Below are 10380 nucleotides of genomic sequence, written 5' to 3' on the forward strand. Positions count from 1 at the left end.
ACCACATATCTGAATTATTTCCTGCCAAGGACCCCCATACAAGATTTATGTATTTAAAATGTTTCAAAAACATGTATTCTTCAAGATTTTTCTTTGAAAATAGCAGATCTACAAGTTCACAACGCGTGCGCTTGTAGATCGGCTATTTTCAAATAGCTGACGTATGGTTCAAAGTGTTCATCTTATTTTGGGCTTGTTGTCATAGACCTGATTGCTTATTTATCTCGCAAAACCTGGCAACGCTGCACGTGTGGCCGTGCGCGGGCATGCGCATTCCAGCGCATTGTGGGAAATGGTAACCTCGCGTCACCGCGGAACGGTGTTTACCAGGCAAACGCTGGGTCGGGGCCCCATTTTTGGACCGCGGATCCATTTTTGTAATTATTCTGCCTACACGACAGGTACGTCATGTCCTAGTATGAGCGAATAGGGGAAGGGGATCCACGTCACGTGACGATTTTGTTTCAAACAAAGGTGCTTATTGGTCAAAAACCCGGATGTGTGTCTTTAAGAATAATATAATAATACACTTTATTTGTACAGCACTTTTTAAGAACAGAGTCACAAAGTGCTTGACAGAAGAATCCACAAAGATAAAAAACAATACATCACAAAAACAATAAATAATGGCATACATTAAAATGAATGGGTTCTAAATATCCCACACACGCAAACACACACGCACACACACGGGCTCGCACGCACACACACACACACACACACACACACACACACACACACACACACAAATAGACCAAACATTTTCAATATATATAAAAATGCATAAATGTTTTAAAAAAATAATAATAATAGTAATAATGAGAGTTTGTAGATCGAATTTAATCTTTAGTGTTTATATCCGGTCTAGAGTCACAAGTTTCCCAGATTGCTATAGCAAAATTGGTGACCTGCTGAAGTCTGGTCAGGTCACTGTTTTACAATTTATTTAAATGCTGTGTTTATTGAGCACCATATTCACATTGCAGAAGGTGTACAACATAAACAGAGAGACAAATATAAAACAACAAAAAACAAAACAACAAAACAAATAGAAAATGACATTTAGAAATAGATTTTCTTTTTTCTTTTTCTTTCTTCTTTTCTCCCTTTCCTCTCTTTAGCATATTTGTTTAGAGACTTTTTTCTCCTTACTTCTTTCTTCCCTCCCACCCTTCCAAGGTCTGTCAAACCATAGGCCACAGAATGGCAATAACAATAATATTGTTACCAACACATCCCCACACACCACCAGACTCTGTTTTACAATTTCAACAGCCATCAGGGCAGATGACAGGTGGTTTCATGTATCCCAGCAGAACAGGTTGAATCGTTATTTTACAGACACTGGACCAACTGAAAGGGATATTTCACTTTCAAATAAAATAAACATAAAAAAATCTATTAAAAAATTAATAAAAGGGTAATGGAAAAATCACGGCCCCCTCATGCATTAGATTAGAAGGGCATTCTAATGTGTGAGGGGGCCGTGAATTTCCCATAACTTTTTTCATTTATTTTTTATATATTTTTTAATGTTTCTTTTTATTTGAAAGTGAAATATCCCTTTAATATATAAGATTAAGAAACCGTGTCATAATAAATATTAAATTGGTCAGACATGTTGATGTAACACTAGCCCTATCAGCATCCAGCCTTTCAGGGTCAAGGTGGTGGTACAGGTTCTCATCTTTCCCCTTCCACATCATGCTGTATCCTATATCATCCCCCGGTCCACATGCCCACGAGCACATTTCCTTAAACTAAGTAAGTACATTTTATTTATATAGCACTTCTCACAGAGAGAACTCACAAAGTGCTTTACAAACACAGCAATGCAAATAATTAAAGACAAACTGTTGTGTACAATAGAACTCAGAAACAAAAACGGCAGACATATTACACACAAAGAAGAAAAAATCAAGGACATGCCGCAAAAATGCTTGTTTAAACAGAAGTGTTTTTAAGTGGTTCTTAACTGCAGCTCTCAGGACCTGTGGAAGTTCCCAGAGTCTGGGACTCGCTATACTGACTGACAGGCTCTGTCGCCTGTGGTTATTCATCTGGCACAAGGGATGACTAATAGACCCTGGTCGGCTGACCTTAGGGTCAGTTAGATATGCTGGTGCTTGACCATGCCGAGCTCTATATGTGAGCAACAGGACCTTATTATCAGCTTCTCCTTGGAAGATGGTACTCAACTCATTCTAAAAATTTACACATAATTTAGTCATTTAGTCGACAGACACTCATCCAGATGGCACAAACTCTAGTCAAACAATGGCATGTAAGCAGTCAAAGTGAAGTGGGGAGATGTGGGAATTTAGTGAGGTTGCAGGTGTGTCACGGTAGCCTATTTTGAGTCAGATGAAGATAGCAGATTCGTCTGGTTTCCGGAAAAGTTTGAGTAAGCATGCTGGCAGACCAGCAAGGATGGAGTTGCAGTAGTCAAGCCTGGAGATGACTGAGGCTGGGATAAGGCGCTGCAGGCAAACTAGTTGGTCAGGAAGGGTCTCATCCTCTGGATATTGTAAAGTGCAAGCATTACAACATCAAGTGATCGAAGCAATGTGTGCCTTGAAGGTTCTTGGAAGTTTGAACAGGAGTCACTAGGGTGTTGGCGGAAAAGGAAAGATTAACATCCAGAGGATGAGACCCATCCTCAGAGAGAATACAGCAAGTGAATAATCCAGGTGTGTTTTAATCGCCATGCCCCCTAAAGGCCACCATGGGTATAACAAATAATAGTACTATGGGTACTATAACCAAATGGAATGAAAATTAGGCCTACAAATACATATCAAATAGGTCAGATACATGTCCATGAGTTGAGAGATGAGTAACTTTTCTCAAGGGGGAGATACCATTCCATGGAGCATGTGAATAGCATGTGTATCACACATAATATGTAAACTAGTGGGAAGTGGAGATCACAGTACTGTTGTTTCAAAGTGTCAACCACTATGAATTTACAATATTCTTCTCAATATCCTTCTCAAAATGATATACTTTTGAAAGAAAAATCCAGATTGTAGTTGTAAGAATAATGTTCATATATTTTCATTCTGAAGGGTAGGATTGATATAAGCATGGTTGCTAATTACAACGCTGTTACATTTGTTTACATACTGTTAAAGTCAGCATTTTGATTTCTTGTTCTTTAATGATAATGAATATTAAAGTCATCACTAAATCACCAGCTTGGTGTCATTTTGCTTCCATGATTATTTCATGCTTTAGTTTTTCGGGGGTCACATTCCAGTACATTCTTCAAACACTGACACAATAGTGTCAAAGCCTTTCAAGGTCATGAATGGTTTATGGGTGTTGTTTGGGAGGTTTGCATTCTCCTCTTAAAACCACAGCCAGCTTCAATTTACCTGCAGGGGATTAGCAGGACACTTTAGTGACATTGTGAATATCACAAAGATTCCAAACTTTTACTTTGATTACAATTAATGAACGAGAACAATTATACAAAATGATGAAAATAGTAGATCCATACAAGCATTGCGACACATTCTGAGTTTAGATCTGCTATTTTCACTATTCTTGCAAGCCAAGTAGGCCTACTGTCTAATATGGGCTTAAGTAGCCTACTTAATTTTAGTCAAAATCAATTCGATTTTTTGGGTGTCAATTCGTTGATATATAAGAAGTTTTCAGTTTTTTAAGTTTTGAGATATTTTCGGTTAATTTGTCAAATTGTTCTTCTACTTACATTTATTTACATTACATTACATTACAGTCATTTAGCAGACGCTTTTATCCAAAGCGACTTACAATAAGTGTATTCAACATAGGTAGGGAACGAAAACTACTAGTCACCAGAAGTCTTTAGTGCATTTTCTGCAAAAACAAGCAACCAAGAGTATACCTAGCGCTAAGGTAAAAGTGCAATATATCAGCTACCTATTTCCTTAAACAGATGAGACAAAATAGCTAAATCAAATGAGCATGAGCTAAAACAAATAAGTGTATCGACTAAACAAGATCCAATAAACAATACAACAATAGAAAACAAGCGTTCGTATAACTAGTTAACAACAAGTAGGTCAGGCAGAGAGGAAGGGTAGTGTTTCCTGAAGAGGTGGGTTTTCAGCCTGCGGCGAAATATTTCTCCTTTATTTATTTTTACCTTATTTTTACATTGTTACATTCATCATTTTATTCCACATTTATTGTAGCTCCTTGGAGTAGCCTATGCCTAATTGTTTGTTGTATGTTATTAATAATGTTATGGATAAGCCATGTGAAATCACTGGTGGGGGGGGGGGGGCAGTGGGGCACATATAATTTGCAAACAAACATGACATAACAAAACAAAACAATACAAAGTGCACACTTATCCCAATGAAATACGTCACTTTGTATTAATATACTGTAATGTACAGTATAGTCGTAGTAAGCAGCAGCAGCAGTATCATATCATCATCATCGCTATTTGGTAGAGATGATCTGTTGCTTTGTGTCTTCGGAGACAGTTCATTCCAAATATTCAGTGGTGGAAAGTAACTAAGTATGTACATTATAGGAACAATTTTGAGGTATTTTACTTTACTGGAGTATTTCCAACTTTTACTTCTAATCTACTCCACTACATCTCAGAGGCAAATATTGTACTTGTACTCTACAATTATTTTAAAACTTAATTACTAGTTACTTTGTAGATTTGGATGATTATTACAAAACCACTTCAGCCCTATAAACTTTGGCAATTTGAAAATAATATCTACAAGCTGCGAAGCTACTGTGTTGTGAGCTTGTAGACCAGCTATTTTCAAAGGATTTTTAACCATTTGAATACCTTCTGCATAATGAGTAGCTACTTTTACTTTTGGTATTTTAAGTAGGCCTACATGATACCAATATAATACTTCTGTACTTTTACTCAAGTAGATTTTGAATTCCGGACTTTTACATGTAACAGAGTATTGATTGCAGTATTGGTACTTTTACTTAACATTTGAGTACTTTTCCCACCACTGAAGGCTACTTGAGCGTGACCAAAGCAGCTTCTTACGCAGTAGCCTATCCCTGAGGAGGGAGGGGGTATTGGACAGAGAGAAACAGTGGAGCCTGTGTGTGTGTGTGTGTGTGTGTGTGTGTGTGTGTGTGTGTGTGTGTGTGTGTGTGTGTGTGTGTGTGTGTGTGTGTGTGTGTGTGTGTGTGTGTGTGTGTGTGTGTGTGTGTGTGTGTGTGTGTGTGTGTGTGTGTGTGTGTGTGTGTGTGTGTGTGTGTGTGTGTGTGTGTGTGTGTTTGTGATGTGTATGTGTGGACAAAGTCTATTGAAGTGTGTGAATCACACTGCTGTTTCCAGGGGAGACGCAAACAAAAAGCCACTGGTGTGCCAGCAGTGATTTCGGCATCATCCGCCAGGCAGCCTGCACGTAAAACGCGTTGTTAGAAGGGATTTCTTATTATAAATCGTCACTTTTACCGGTTCATTTTAAATTTGCATGATGGAAGCCATGCGGGTGTCTTCGGCAGGTTATCGATTACCGGAACGAGCCGATCATGTGGCGAGTGATCGGCCTCTGGTCCAGTCTTCGGTTGCAGCGCAGAAGCCGTTAAACAAGCCCCGAAACACAAGAGGAGACACCGATACACGGCGCACCGCGGTGACCTCTGACTCCGTGAAACAGGACCAAGTGTGGAGAGACCTGGTGCGCGTGGAGAAGAAAGGAGTTAGAGAATGGTGAGTGGTGGAAAAAGTAGCCTATTACATTTCTTGAAATCAAAATGTACTTGAAGTATCAAAAGTAAAAGTACTCATTATGCACAATGTCCTGTTTCACAAGGTATCATTATGTATATAATTTATTACAATCGTTTGAAAATAGCAGATCTACAAGCTCAAGGCATCACATGGTGTTGACATAGATCAATTAGCCAAAGTTTAAATAGGACTGAAGTGGTTAATGTATGTTTTGTAATAATGATTCAAATCTACAAAGTAACTAGTAAAAGTTTTCGAATCATTGTAGTGGAATAAAAAGTACAATATTTGCCTCTGAGATGTAGTGGAGTAGAAGTAAAAGTATTGAAAATTGGAAGTAAAAATACCTCAAAAGTGTACTTAAGTACAGTACTTGAGTAAATGTACTTAGTTACTTTCCACCACTGGGAATCGGTTAGTCTATCTGCTTATATAAAACATTATAGTTTGATTATGGGGAAGTGTGGCCTATACTCAAAATTTTCTTTTTCTTTTTAATCAATAGGCCTACCACAATGTAGAAATACTTGCTTGAGTAAAAGTACCAAAATATTGGCAGCAATGAAAGTACCAAAAATGTTTTTGGGATAGATTATTATTAGAATAGAATAGGACTTTTGTATTAATAATCAGCAAAATAACTAATAACAAAAGTTTTCAAATATTGGAGTAAAAAGTCGGCTCAAAATATTTTCCTCTGCAATGTGATATGCCTATTAAAAAAAAATGAAAGTAAAGTTAAAGTAGCCTACCTCAAAATTGTTCTTAAGAATAGTACTTGAGTAAATGTACGTAGTTACTTTCCACCACTGAACAGTGGTTCTCAAACATTTTAATTTCAACGTTTACCTCCCCCATCACTCTGAGAGAGTGTACAAAATAAATGTGTACACTCTCAGAGTTACAGACCTGTAAGGGTCCATTTGGAACTCCCTCAAGGAACACTGAGGGTCCCTGGACCCCAACTTTGAGAACTCACTAGTTTGATGCCTGCCTGATTGAATGGAGTTAAAGTCCTGTACATTTTAACAATACATTGTGGTCCACAGGGAGAAGAACTGGAGTTTTCTCAAGGATTATGATTACATGGTAAGACGGAGATGGAAAACTATCATGCAAAAAAGATTATTGACCCTATTTACTGAAAAATCTTGATTTTTACTGTACAAGCACAGGCTTGTACAGTATTTTCCAATAACTTGCTTCGGTTGATCAATGCCATCAAAATCATAATGCCTTTCCAACTGTTGCCAGTATAATATCGGTTGATAGTATTTGGCATTGCATACTACACTGTGAAATTAAGTAATTTTTTTATGTCAGATCTTTGCAAGTCATCATGGAACAGTTTTTAACTTGGCTGTTAAGACATAGTGTGATCCAGTGTACATTAGTCTTCGTAATTGTGCTTTAATGAAATGAATCACATCAGTCTTTTCACGATTTGATTTGGGCACAGAGTGCCCAAATCTAAAGTGGCACAGATGTCTTCCCGGTCTTAAAGGGGAAATCCACCCATTTTCAATATTTAACTATGTCATTAATATAGCATAAAGGAGTTGTGTGGAAATAAGAAAAAATTTTAAAAAAAAATAACATTGCAAAAAAATTTAACATTGCAAAAAAATTAACATTGCAAATTACACCATGATGAGTCATCACAGTGTAATTTGCAATGTTAATTTTTTTGCAATGTTAAATTTTTTTGCAATGTTAATTTTTTTTTAATTTTTTTCTTATTTCCACACAACTCCTTTATGCTATATTAATGACATAGTTAAATATTGAAAATGGGTGGATTTCCCCTTTAATGGGTTAATGGAAATACTCAAGTAAATAAAAAATTGCTCAAAACTGTACTTCAGCACAGAAATGCACTTGGTCACTTTCCACGGCTGTTTCCCAATCCCATGCAGGGCCGGCTCAAGCCAGAGAAACCACTCCCCAGTCATGTGTCAGTGTTCTCGGAGCGCCTCCCCAACACCACCAACCGCCTGTTTGGTAGCAGAATGGACAGTCCACTGGGCCAGGAGCTGATGAGGATGGACAGGCTGCTGCTTTGGACCGGAACGCACCATCACAAGTGTAAGCCAGACCGGGAGATGTTCCCCTGCTAGCACCAAGCTGGACACATCTGAAGCATAAGCTTCACACACACACTCGGCCACAAGCTGGATATCGTCGGGCAGAAACCTCTTTCTGTTTTTTCGGAATTTAATATCCTACTTCAGTGGTGTTCAACCTTTTTCATGCCAAGGACCCCTAAATTGATATACATTTGGCCGCGGACCGTCTGAAAATGTTTTGTTCCAGGGACCCCCAGAAGCAAAGATTTGTGTTAAAAATGTTAATGTAAAAAAATATTAATATTCAAAGATATGCACACATTTTCAAGATTTTTCAAAAATAGCAGATCTACAAGCTCATAGTGCTCACAGCAGCTAACTAATTTAGCTGAGGACCCCCTGGTACCCCCCCCCAAGGACCACTGGTGGTCCCCAGACCACCGGTTGAAAACCACTGTCCTACTTGATCATACTACAGTGTCACACAAAAGCATCAAAAGTAGCAGATCTACAAGCTCGAAACGCGGCTCGAAACACGTTTTGAGCTCGCCGATCTGCTACTTTTGCTACTTTTGAATTTGAATCCCGAAAAGTAACAGTTTTGGACATACTGTATGAGGTTTCCACCCGACAGAGACGATATATGAATATGGATGTATGCCAGGATTGGGCCTCCAAAGCAGGGGCCTTTAACCTTTAAAAAAAGTTGAATGGGGGATCTTTCACCTTTTTTGTATGGGAGGCATTAATGTTTTGTTCTGTCAGAAAGTTGGGTCATTAAAATGATACGGCTTGAAGCTCTACACCAGAAAGTAATGGCGAAACATAAAGATTGATGAGTGACTTGCTACAAGTGTATGAATGGACCCTTTGCCATTCTTATTTTTGTCAAAAGGGAGACATCAAACTTTGTAGGAACACAGGTTCACGTGCAGATGAGCTTAATTGGTAATGGGATACAAGAAGAGGGAAAACAGAAAGTAAAATACAGACATTTGGCCGACCGTACAAAATAAAAACAGTAAATCTGGAAAGCAGCAATAGCCTTTAAGTGCAAATAAGCCTATAAACAATGTAAATTGAAACCAACTGAATAAAGTGCATTAGTCCATAGTGCATTGTTAAGACTGCAGACCGTACACTCAAAGAAGGTTGTTGTTGTTTCTTTACAAAGTGTATTTCCCAGAGACCTCAAATATGAATGTATTACTGGGTTATTAATTTTTTTTACCAAAGATAAAGCGTATAGGGATATACTTCAAGACTTAGACTGCAGTGCTGGTCACACATATATATTTTACAAGCTTATTTAAATAAAGGTTAAAAAAAAATCATTCAGTTTGATGTGTCAGTTGGAATCTCATTGAACACTGAAGCACATTTTATGACAGATAATAGAACTAATATACCACAATATATAAATAAAACATGTCACAACTATCACATTACTGTATACAGTCCCAGTGAGTAGTGAGACCTACTGCTATGTATTTGCCACATGCTATAAAATAAATACAAACTGACCTCGCAAACTCAGCGATATAAATTCACCCTTGAACCATTTATTTTTTGATATTGTTTGACTAGTATAAACTACTTTTATTCAAGAATACAATATAAGGTACAGTATGTAATGACATGCTGAAATGAAAATGTGTCTCACAATATGTCTTTATCTTATTGTAAATTTTTTAATGTGGCATTCCGTCTTTGTTATTGATGGCGTTCTTTGTTGAAGACGAATTCCACAATAAAGTTTTCAACCTTTTGTGTGAATTATCTGGATATTGCTTCATGACCAGTGGTGGACAGTAACAAAGTACATTTACTTGAGTACTGTAGCCCAGTAGTTCTCAAATGTTTTCGTGCAGGGACCCCCAAATTTATATATTTTTATATATATATATTTGGCCACGAACCCCCGCCCCCCCCATCTCAAAATGTGTTGTGCCAGGGACCCCCCAGAAGAGAAGATTTGTGTTAAAATTAAAACATTATTCAACATCTTTCAAACACTTTCAAACACAGAAGATTTTACAAAAATGTTCAAAAACTGCAGATGTACAAGCTATTTTTAAATAGCCACGGTAACAAATTTAGCTGGGGACCCCCTGGAACCTCTCCAAGGACCCGACTTTGAGAACCACTATTTACATTATGAAATAACCACTTAAGCCCTGTTTCAAATATTGTGAAAATAGCAGATCTACAAGCTCACAAAGCGCTGTGCTGCAACAAGCTTGTAGATGTGCTATTTTGATAAATGTCTACACTTCAGTACAGCAATGCATTGATGTTCAGAAACAAAATTTACTTTGTAATTTATTCTTTGGAATAACCTATTTAAGTATTTTTTTGTAAACACAAAGTTCACTTGTAGTGCTTGAGTAATATTTGACCAGCACTATCTATATACTTCGACTCAAGTACTGGGGTTGAGCCTACTTTGTGCAGCACTGCCAATGATAAGGGTTGAGTTAATTAAGATTGAGTTCCATTCAGGTCAAACAGAGTCAGGGTGCTGCTATTGTGCATGTTGACTCACTGGAGAGGCTCTGCTTGCTAAATGGAACAGAACCTTAATTAGTATCATTACGT

Source organism: Gymnoscopelus braueri (assembly GCF_963280865.1).
Source record: "Gymnoscopelus braueri genome assembly, chromosome: 19".
Classification (NCBI taxonomy): domain Eukaryota; kingdom Metazoa; phylum Chordata; class Actinopteri; order Myctophiformes; family Myctophidae; genus Gymnoscopelus; species Gymnoscopelus braueri.